Below are 9471 nucleotides of genomic sequence, written 5' to 3'. Positions count from 1 at the left end.
CCCCAGTTTCTTAATGAGAACAGGGTGAGAGACAGTGTCGAAAGCCTTCTGAAAGTCCAGGAAGACTATGTCCGCTGCTACCCCTGCATGTAATGATTTGGTTATCTGATCATTGAAGGCCACCAGGTTGGTTTGACAGGACCTGCCACTGATGAACCCGTGTTGGTTGCCCCGAAGCATGAAATCCCTTGCTGGCCCCTCATTGATGTGTGCCAGCATAATTTTCTCGAACAGCTTGCCTAGGATCAAAGTAAGACTAACTGGCCTATAGTTTCCCGGGTCCTCCTTCTTTCCCTTTTTGAAGGCCATGTTGGCCCTCTTCCAGTCCTCTGGCACCACACCAGAACACCATGAGTGCTCATAAAGCCGTACCAGGGGTCCCGCAATGACCTCAGCCAATTCCTTTAGTACTCTAGGGTGGAGATCGTCTGGAACAGCTGACTTGAATATGTCCAATCCCTCCAGAAGCTGCCTAACTAGTTCCTCACTAACCCTTGGCCTAGGTGCACCTCCCCTGGGGCCTGAGGGGGGCTCAGCAGCGGGGTGGCTGTTCTGGTCCCTGCTCAGGAAGATGGAGGCAAAGAAATCATTAAATATGTTGGCTTTATCATCTGGTGTGATGACCAAATTTCCTAGCGTGTCCTGCAGGGTCACATTACCCGGTACCTTCTTTTTACCCCTTATGTATTTAAAGAAGGACTTCTTGTTGTCCTTGATCTGGGTAGCTAGTCCCATCTCCATCTCTGCCTTGGCCTTCCTGACTGCCCCCCTACATCCTCGAGCGACTGCAGTATAGTCATCCTTGTTAACGAGACTGTCCTGGGGGACTGTGTCGAAAGTTTTGCTAAAGTCAAAGTATATCATATTTACTCCTCTCCTCCCATATACAGCCTATCACCTTACCATAGAAGCAGGGCTGGATACAGGCATGGGTGAACCAGGTCCCCAGGGCCGGGACAGGAAGGGGGTCCAAAAATGGTAATTTTAAAATGATTATTATCATTATTTCTGGCAAAGGTGGGCCCAATACTAAAAGTTCACCCAGGGCTGCCAGGAGTCTAGGTATAGTGCTGCATAGAAGTAAATCATGTTGGTCAGGCATAAGTTGCTCTTGGTGAATCCATGCTGGCTGTTCCTGACTGATGAATAAATAAAAGTAAAAGGATAAATGGATCTGTGGAAAAGGGTAGAATCCTAAATATTGAATGCTGCTCATCAGGAAGTGGTCAGTGAAGCTTTTAAATAAGTATTGGATAATCTGGTGATGCCATCTTTCATACGATTTATGTTATCTTTTGTGTGGTAAGCATTCTTCATTTTTTGCCTAAATGTTCATGATATTAAAATTGATTTTCTACTAAAATTGTCTTAATTCCATACAAATTATTTTGGCTATAATCTACAAGACTGGTTGTATCGACATATGCATTTAGAAATGTAACCCTAGCCACGGTGTCACCCATGGCCAGGTCTGGATTTGAGGTCCTGGGGTGTCAAATAGCCTCAGTCAACCTCCCAGCCTCTAAGGCTGGGGCCACTTTTCTGTCAAGTGCTTTCTTGTGGTTTCCCAACACACTGAACTACATACAGTCTAACTAATTACACAACTCTCCCCAGAGCCTTCCCAGACTGACACCCTGCCCTCTTAGGCAAGTCTCCTTTCTGACCCTTTTCCTATTCACGCATCCCTCTGCCTCACAAAGAGAAAAGGATACCAGGTCTGTCTTCTCCCCGTCACTAATTGCAGCTTTTATTCACAGTCACAGCCATCTCCGGCTGCAGTGTGGTTCTTGCCTGAGCTCTGTGTCCCCTCTCCCCTCTCTGAGCCTGGCTGTGTCCCAGGGCTGAGCTCCCTCCCTTGCCTGCCTCAAGAGCCGATGAAGAACGTGCATATGGTTTTTCAAAACAACTGTGGCTGCAAACTTTCCTTTACAGGGATCTTCAGAGCCCAGCCGGCCCTGCTGCAAGTCCAGCAGCAGCTGTTACACAAACACACATGTAATTTCAATTAAATGCAACATTATCTGATGTTCATTCTCACCCAGAATTAAGTAAAACAATGCTTAAATTTGAAAACAGAGGGTAACATACCAGGAATATTGCAAGAACGTATAAAAATGAGAGAGATGAATTGGCTGTGTCCAGAAAACCTTTGCTTAGTTTAAATACAAAGGTACTTTATGTGTAGACTGATCTGTGGAAATGGTGTTTTCAGACAAACAAAATGAGCTTGTAAACCTTCACTTGTTACCAGGTAGTATGAGTATGTCATACAGTATGACTGATGTACTGACTAAACTGACAGACATTACCCAGCAACATTTCTTTAATAATGCTTTTCAAAGACACCATTCTAAGCATACAGGGATCTTGACATTTTCATATTGAGAGGCTGTCACTCAAGAACCTCACTATGTCAGATATATGAATAATAAGTCTGTTGATTGACAGCTTGGCTAGCTATTTTTCTTTAAAGACAGAACTGCTGGACTGAAACTGTCAGTATGGCACTTGATATTTTCAATTATGTTTATTTTCAGTTGTGCTAGTTTATATTTAACTTTGTAAAAAATTGGAAACCTAAGTACAGATTATGCTAAGAGGAAAGCTTGGAGAAGCTGGCAAAAAAAATACAACTCGGGTTTAGGAAAACAAATAGCTTTGTTCGGATTCATTTCTGTAGGTAGGTAGAAAATCTGTACAATGTGTGTGTGTGTGTAACTTTTAATAAAGAAATGTGTCTCATTTAAACAGGAAATAATTTTTTTTAAGGATTCATGAGTTAAAAATAAGCTTCTATCGAAGCTATTTCCAAGTATCCTTTGCTGAAGGCAAAGATACTGTGATCACATTGCCTGAAGTCTTGCTTGTTTTTCTGTCATTTTTGTGGAGACTACTGTTTTTGTTTCTTCTGCTCTTCTACCAGCATCTCATCAGTTGAAAGCCTGCAGAGACTTTCTCTCCTTTACACTATAAGGCTAGGGAAAGACATTCAAAAAGCCGGAACCTGAACTGACTCAATCTTTGCAGGTTAGTTTAACCTGCAAATATTGAACTGATTTGCAAGTGCACAGACATTCATGTTTAATTCTGCAAATGCAGAGACATGCCTGCAGTGGGTCAGGCTAGAAGCTGGGGGGCACTAGAGCAGCCCTCTCTTCCCTTTGCAGCAGCCACAAGTCTGGAGGGAAGCTGACCTGGGGGGTGTAGACAGGCTGCCACAGGGGCTAGGTATGATGGTGGAGGGGTTTAACCCCCCACTTTGGCATACAGGGATCCCAGCCAGGCTGTGTCTGGAGGGATAAAGGGGAAGCAGCCCTTGCCAGGCTTGTCTCTGAGGCCTGGTGGGGACCTTCCCAGGCAGGGCAGCACCTCAGGCAGAGGAGGACAAGGGTTGGAGATTAAACTCCCCTGTCTCTGGGCGGACATCGGACCCTAGTTGGGGTCTGCCCAGTTTTCTCCCTCCTGCTTTTGCTCAGTTGGCAGGGGGCCTTGCTAGAGCTGGCCAGCCAGGGCTGGGGCTGCAGCTGGGCTGCAGGTGTTGCTGGGGGCAGAGGCAAAGAGGCAGCCCAGCCTGAGGCTGCAGGGGCTGTATGGCCAGATTGCTCACAGCTCCCTGTGTCCAAGCCAGGTGGGGCTGTCATGGAGCTCCAGCTGGCTGGGAAGGTCCCTGCAGGGCCAGCTCACCAGAGCAAGGCCCTTCCCAGCCCACTGCAGCTGCCTGAAAGCTCCTGCTCCTGTCTTATTGTGCAGCACCACTCAGGGCGGTGGGAGCTTCCTTTGGCCTGGTGACTTCAACTTGAGCTGGGCTGAATCAGCCAAGCTGAAGGAAGCCCTCTCAACCCTGAGTGGTGCTGCATGGTGCGACAGGAGCAGGAGCCACAGCTGGGGGTGAGGGGAGAAAAACAGCCCTGCCAGGCCTAGCAGCTTCTGCCCAGCACATGGAGCTTTGGCTGCAGCCCCCAGACACCTTGCACCTGGATACTGTCCACCTTCCAAGGCATCTGGCAACTGGAGCCACAGCCCCATGCACTGGGCAGAAGTCACAGGGCTGAAGCTTCCTGTCCCCTCCCACCCAGAGCAGCGCAGCTGTGGCAGTGGCAGTAGCAGCAGCAGCTGGAGGCAAGAGGGGCAGAACAGCTCTGCTGGCCCCAGCCAGCCTGCAGCTGGTTGTGCACCTGCAGCCCTGGTTGCAGCACGGGATGGGGTGTGGCGGTAGATATTGGGCTCATGGTCTGCCAGCACCTTTGAGATGGCCCGGGAAGCCTGATCCCCAGCCAGCCCATGCTGCTTGGCCGGGCTGTCATGCAGCTGCAGCGGGCTGGAAAGGGCCCTGTCCTCATGGGCTGGCCCCACGGGGCCCTTCCCAGCCAGCGAGGGCTCCATGACAGACCTGCTTAGCTTGGGAGCATGAAGCCGTGCAGTGCCTGTGGCCCCAGCCTTAGCTGCAGCTTGCTGGGAAGGGCCCGGCCCTGGTGGCCCAGTCCGGGCAGGCCCCTCTGCCTCTGCTCTCAGCAGCGCTCACAGGCTGGCTCAACTCAGCCCTGTAGCCCCAGCTGCTGGCAAGGCAGGTGGATGGTGGGCATCATGCCCACCATCCACTGGCCATGCTCCCTCCCCTGCCACTGGAGTGGGGAAGGGAGGAATGGCTGACAGGCACCATAGTTCCCTAGCAGGGAAATGGGGGGTTGAGAATAAATCCCCTCCCTGCTCCATTTGCCTCAAGGGGCCATGCGTCTGGCCATGCCCCTGGCCCTCCTCAGCCTAGAGAGCACAGGGGAGAGGCCAGCCCTGTCCCCTGGAGCAGAGAGCACAGCCCAGTCCAGGGCTGCAAAGCATCCTAGATGCTGGGGGACTCTGGTTTACCTTAAAACAGGAAGGTCGTCTGGGATAGAAGTTTGACCCAAATCAGTTAAGCCTGATACTACATTCAACCAGGTTTATCTTAAACCAGTTTCGGCCATTTTGAAACTGGTTTACGTGCACTGGACTTCTGTTCCGTTACAGGTTTAAACCAGTTTCTGATCACTTAAATAGGTTTATGTGTAACTTCCGTCCCTAGCCTAATGGTTATACTGAAGGTTGGGTGCACATTTATTCCATAGCAACTGCTGTTATTTCCGTGTAAAAGATGCAACTAAATATACATATAGCTTCCTAGTTTTAGGGCTCAGTTTTGTCCACCCTTTCCTAAATCTTATAAAAATTCATGCTGGACTCAGAATTAGTAGTTTAGATCTGGGCACAAGGGCAGAATTCTTTTACCAAACGTTAGTGCATTTGAAAAGAGACTTTTGAACCCTAAAAAAACTGATGTGATCATCAGAATTCAAAAAAATCTCCAGACTTGTTTAGTTTAACAAGAAACAGAAAGGAGACAGAGAAAACAGCATTTAACATATATCCCTATTTGAAATCTAATTTCCAGGGCCAAAATTTAACTGAGTACACTGGAACATTGGGCCCACCAACATAATAGAGGAAGGGCAAATGACTGCTGAAGAACTTAAGTGCTCACGTTTTAGTTAGTGTTGACAGACTCCAAAAAATAGAAATAAATTTGTTGCTTTTTGCATATCAAAGGGTTCATGAGAATGAGTGACATATCTGCTGAGGTCTGTGGGCTAATGATAAGGTTCATGGGAGGTGAGTATGATGAGATTTCTAAGACAAAATGGTTCCAACAGACCGCAAGAGTCCCACAGGGTAGGAAAAATGCCTCCAGATATTTTGCACATTTACTTTTGTCCCACACATAATTTTCATTAGTAACAGAATTCCTGAGTTTGGTAAATTGCTTCTAAAATTATGTCGCTTGGACAGTCAAAAGCTGGGCTAAACCAGTCCATCTCCCTACTAGAGTCAGCAGATGGGAGTATTCACCCATAGTATTGAAGAAATGCCAAGAGCAATGGGAGTTACCATGCTGCTGGACACCCTGAAGAGCTGACTAGCTTGCTAACTGGGGAAAGGGATTTGCCCTGTTTTGTTTTGGTTTTTTTTGGGGGGGGGGTTGTTATTTTTGTTTTTCTTCAAGCCTGTTTCCTCCTGGGTGTTTGGCTCCATAGAAAACCAAGTCTCAGTGGTTTGATGGGACATGGAAACGTTAGATAAAACCTTTAAAGGTTACAGATATCTTTACCAGGGCTTTGCTCTAGCCTGTCTTGTTCTTTCTGCAGTTTTTAATTTGACCTACTGTGGACTGATTAGTAATGAGAGGGAGAGCGTTTCACCTCACCATTTTTGGTTCAAATTTGAAACAAGGCATTAGTCACAAAAGTTGTTGCTACTGAGGGGTCACTTGTATTTAGTCTTTGGTACAGTTGATTTGTTCTAATGGAAATATGTCCACAGTACAAAGCCACCACAGTTAATCATTATTGGCATAGGCAGACAAGGTTCTTTGCGTGAATCTGATATCTCTTATTAGACCAACTTAAAAAGCTGGAAAACAATTATTAATCAAGCTTTCAGGTTCAAAAAGCCTTCGTCAGACTAAGGAAGTTTCAGCAGTTGGGGTGTGCTCTTTCTGGATGGAATGAAAAGTAAGGAAGCCAGAGGCTGGGCTGGTCTGCATACAAGACAGGTAGTCAGTGAAAATGTAGACTGAGGAGTCAACGGGTGAGAGGCTGGGTGCGGGGGAGAGAAGGGGGATGAATAGTGGAGAGTCAGATGTCAGGCAGGTTATAGTGTGTCATAAAGCCAAGGTCTATATTTAGTCCATGATTTTTAGTATCCAGGAAGTGGATGAAGTGGCTCAACTCAGCCCTGTAGCCCCAGCTGCTGGCAAGGCAGGTGGATGGTGGGCATGCTCCCTCCCCTGCCACTGGAGTGGGGAAGGGAGGAATGGCTGACAGGCGCCATAGTTCCCTAGCAGGAAAATGGGGGGTTGGGAATAAATCATCTCTGGGAAGTGGCTCATCTCTGGGAAGTGTTTTGTAAGTTTCCTTTGAGGATCAGGACTGAGAGGTTGGAGAGAGAGTGGTTTGCTTGTGAGCAATGTGCCCCCCCCCAGGTAATTGGGTATTCCTGTCTTGGATAGATTTCTGGTGTGCATTCATTCTTGTGCGCAGTTTTTGTTTGGTCTCTCTTATGTATTTTCCATCAGGGCACTTGGTGCATTGGATGAGATATATCACATTTCTAGAGGTGCAGCTGTAAGATCCAGGAATGCTGATGGCTCTGTGGTGGGGTGTAGTAATTGTGGGGGTGGTGGAGATGTGTTGGCAGGTTTTGCATTTCTTGTCATGGCCTGGTCTGGATCTGTTTGGTGTGTTCTGGGCTTGAGGAAATTTGCTTCTGGTGATGAGGTTAGAGAGGTTTGGTGCTTGTTTGAAGGCTAGGATGGGTGGCTCTGGGAAGATCTTTTTAGGAGTAGGGTCTCTTTCTAGTATGGGTTGCAATTGTTTGAGAATTTTCCGTACAGGTTCGAGGGAGGAGTGATATGTCATAGCCAGCAGTGTGCGCTTTGTTGTTTTGTGAGTGTTTTTCTTCTGTACTGGAGCAGTTCTCCACGTGGTATCTGTGTGGCTCTTTCAAACATGTGATCTAGCTCTTTGGAGGAGTGTCCTTGTTAGGTGAAAGCCTTTTTAAGATTGGTGAGGTGGCAATCCCGGGTGTTCTCCTCAGTGCAAATTCGGTGGTATCTGAGGGCTTGGCTGTATATCACAGCTTTTTTGGTGTGTTTAGGGTAATTATTGGTTCTGTGCAGATATGTATGCTGGTCTGTGGGTTTCTTGTATAATGTGGTCTGTATTTTATCATTCTGGATCGTGTCTAAAAAAGAGATGTTGCTGCTGGAGTACTCTAGAGAAAGTTGGATGGAGGGATGGTGATTGTTGAATTTCTGATGGAACTGAATCAAAGATTGTAGGTTTTCAGTCCAAATGATGAAGATGTCATCAATATAGCTTAAGTATAACAAGGGTTTGATGGTGCAGTTCTTGAGAAGGTCTTCTTCCAGGTGGCTCATAAAAAGGTTGGCATACTGTGGGGCCCACAGCTGTTCCCATCATTTGGAGGAAGTGTTGATTATTAAAAGTGAAATTGTTGTGTGTGAGGATGAAGTGTATAAGGTCAGTAATATCTTTGGGTCTGTATTCTGAGTTGTAATCTTGTTCCTGTAGATACGTAAGGCAGGCTTGGATGCTGTCCTGGTGTGGGATGTTGGTATATAGGCTGGTAACATACATGGTGGCTAGGAGGGTGTTGCTGAGAAGGTGGTCTATGTTCATAAGTTTCCATAAAAAGTCTGTAGTGTCTTGTACAAAACTTGCTCTGGATTTTTTGGCATTGATCTTTTCCTGAATGTTGTCAGAGGATGAGTTGTTGTTGGGAGTGGGTTCAGTTTGGTCATGGAAATATTCCTTGAGGCGGAGGCGTCGGAAGAATCCTTCTAGTTCTCCACATTAAAATATTTTATCAGGGTATTTTTCTGGACAAATTTAGGCCTTTAGAAAGGACAGATTTTTCAGTTTTGGTAAGCGTGTGTGTGGAGAGATTGATAAAATTTGAGGGTTGGTTGCGGCTTTCAGTTTCATCAAGTCCAAGGTGGGAATGTTGTAAGGTGTTAGTGTTGTTCCTCTGATGGTTGTTTTGTGGCTGGGGAACTTGTTCTTGAAGTAATTTTTTCCATTTCTTCTTTTTATGTAGGATGAATGTTGTAGAACATTTTTCGTAGTTCTTTGTATCCATTGTATATTGTTAGGGAGGATGATTGAATTTCTGTCTTTTAAGTTGTTGTAGTATGTGGTGATTTCCTTCCCAAGTTGGTCTCTTTTGGAGTAGAGTAGGTGAAGTAGATGATTTCTAATTTTCTCTGAAGTTCTTCTGCATAGCTGTGAAGCATATTAGGAGTTGTGTGTAGTAGTCAGAGGATTGTAGATGTTTAGTCCTCAGGGAATCATTATTGGCAGTTTCTTTAAAAACTCAGGATTAAGGGCCTGATTTAGTTTCGACTGTAATCAACAGAAAGACAATAATTGCTATCAGTGTCAATTGAATTAGGCCCTGAATCATGATACATATTGAGAGCAATGATATAGGGAGGTGTAAATGGGAGGTTCTAGAAATTAACATTGTTTAGAAATACTGAAAAATTCCCAGGTTCAGTGGTTCAATGTACTCATCTTACATAATTGCTATTGGAGGTGAACTAGAAAAGCTCAGATCCTTCTACCTGCTCTTGGAAGGAGAGCAAAGCTGCAGTTTCAATGTAAGAACAAAATACTAGCATTTTTACCCCGCACATTTTTTTGTATTATGCTGGAGCTGGCTTTGTCGCACAGTGTGTGGACATGAAGTGGGGAAAGCCTTTTTGACTTTAATAGTTTCATAGTTTCATAGTTTCTAGGGTCGGAAGGGACCTAAGTAGATTTCATAGATTTCATAGATTTCATAGACATCAGGGCTGGAAGGGACCTCGGGGGATCATCGAGTCCAGCCCCCTGCCCAAAGGGCAGGAAGTCAGCT

The sequence above is a fragment of the Crocodylus porosus genome, unplaced genomic scaffold (genome assembly GCF_001723895.1).
Source record: "Crocodylus porosus isolate Cpor-Errol unplaced genomic scaffold, CroPor_comp1, whole genome shotgun sequence".
Classification (NCBI taxonomy): domain Eukaryota; kingdom Metazoa; phylum Chordata; order Crocodylia; family Crocodylidae; genus Crocodylus; species Crocodylus porosus.
This window is presented reverse-complemented; position numbering follows the sequence as displayed.